We start from the raw sequence: 2,119 nt of genomic DNA on the forward strand, positions 1-2,119 counted from the left end.
CACACACACACACACACACACACACACACACACACACACACACACACAATTATACGTAAAAACGAAGACCAAGTGAATGCTTCATGCAAGAATTGTGTCTGTTATCAAAAATATTCAACCTTTTTCCTAAATTCGATTAACTGTGGTGGCCATCTTGAATGTGGTTTACTCCAAATGTTAATAAGCTGTAGATGTATACAGCTTTGCTTATTTCTGTATGCTTTCAGTAAAATCTGTTTAGTAGTTCATGAGATGCTTTGCTAACAGACTGGCAAATGCACACATGCACACACAGACATARGTCAAAAAAATATCACTGTGGGCATGCAGGCAATAAAAAGCAACCAGGTAAAATTCAGCAATGACAGGGCTGTGAGGACAAGAGCTTAATCAGAGTTTCCCAGACATCCCTCTCTCCAGCTACTTCCTCCAGCTTATCTGGGGTACTCCAACGCATTYCCAGGTCAAGTATAAGAAGTAGGATTACAGCAAGTATTTTGCCTGCCCTATTGTATCCTCCCAGGGAGACATGTTTGAAACAGCGCCCCCTTAAATGTGGTCCAGAACAGATCATTCCCTGTATATTAAGTACAACAGTGTGCAGCTTTCATACTGGAAGTTAGCATTCTGACAAAATGTGAAAAATCTTCTCTGCATGTGCATTTTTCATGTTCATTTTAACTGAGCACACACAAAACACCTCCTGTGTGTTTGATTCTCTTCTCTGCAAGATCAAAAATAACATCTAGATACAGGAAAATTTGGATTTTTATGGAGTTAAAGTCAGAGACGAAATTAAGTAGTGGAGCAAAAAAAGTATTTGGCACATTGTCCTCTGGTATTTGTGCCATGCACAAGATGGAGTGATAGTGTGTGAAGCTGCTACTGGGACTAATGAAAAGCTTAATGATCAGACATAAAGGTGGGAGTGATGCTGTGGTGGAAAAAAAAACTTTTCCTTCTCTGTTAAACAAAGTGCAGAAATACATGMTCTAAAAAGTTCTTCACTACAATGATCTCTGATCTTATTGCAATAAAAGGAGAGTCAACATGCATACAGTAATACAAGCTGAGTCTGAGGGCACAGACCCAGTGAAGCATCTTTTATACTCTTCCAGTTGAAACCAGTCCCAAAACCAGTTCCTATTTGACATGCAAGGAGTGGTTCTTTGAGCAGCAAATATTTGTAGTTTCAGTTAAGATCCTGTTCTGTGGTCCTTCAACAAAGAAGAACATCTTAAAATGTGGTTATACTTCCTATTTCATCATTACTTACATGTTCACATTCCAATAGTAACAAAACAAATAGTTCTGCGATCCAGTTGTGCAGAAACCACAGTAGTATAAGTTAAAGGTTAAAGGTGAAGTTTCTGGGTGTCATCACTGATGAAAAACTGACATGGAAACCTCATATAAATTACTTAAGAACAAAAATGGCAAAATCTATTGCAGTTCTGTATAAAGTTAAGGAGTTGTTTAATGATAAAGCGCTATTTATACTATATAATGCAATAATTGTTCCACATATGATTTATTTTATAGAAGTCTGGGGAAATGCATTTAAAACCTTTACTAATCCTATTTTTATTTTAATAAAAAGAGCCATAAGAGTTATCACAAGAAAGCATTACTATCACCCATCTAATATATTGTTTCATCAGTGAAAATTATTAAAATTTTATGAGTTGGTTGATTATGACATTCTGCAGGTTATGTTTAAAGCTAATAAAAATCCTACCTTTAAACATCCAATCTAATTTTGTTAAAAGGGAAAGCTGCTAATTTGAAGGGACTACAAATGTTTGTTAAACCAAAAATCTGAACAAATCTGGGAAGATGCACTTCAGTGAAAAGGTATAAGACTGTGGAATAACCTAGAAAATGATTATAAAACCACGGGATCAATTAATTCTTTCAAAAAATTGATCAAAGTAAAATTATTAAAGAAATATGAAATTGTTTGATTTGTATTTGTATGAGTTACTGTTTGAGGAGTTGACTTTTGTATTATTTCGTTTATTATTGTTAGAAATTAATATAATTTTTGTAAATAGGAGCAGATATAAGATTTTTTTCTTCTTCTGCTGCCTTTCATTTAATTTGATTTGCATTGTTTTGT

This window comes from Austrofundulus limnaeus, unplaced genomic scaffold (assembly GCF_001266775.1).
Source record: "Austrofundulus limnaeus strain Quisiro unplaced genomic scaffold, Austrofundulus_limnaeus-1.0 Scaffold387, whole genome shotgun sequence".
Classification (NCBI taxonomy): Eukaryota; Metazoa; Chordata; class Actinopteri; order Cyprinodontiformes; family Rivulidae; genus Austrofundulus; species Austrofundulus limnaeus.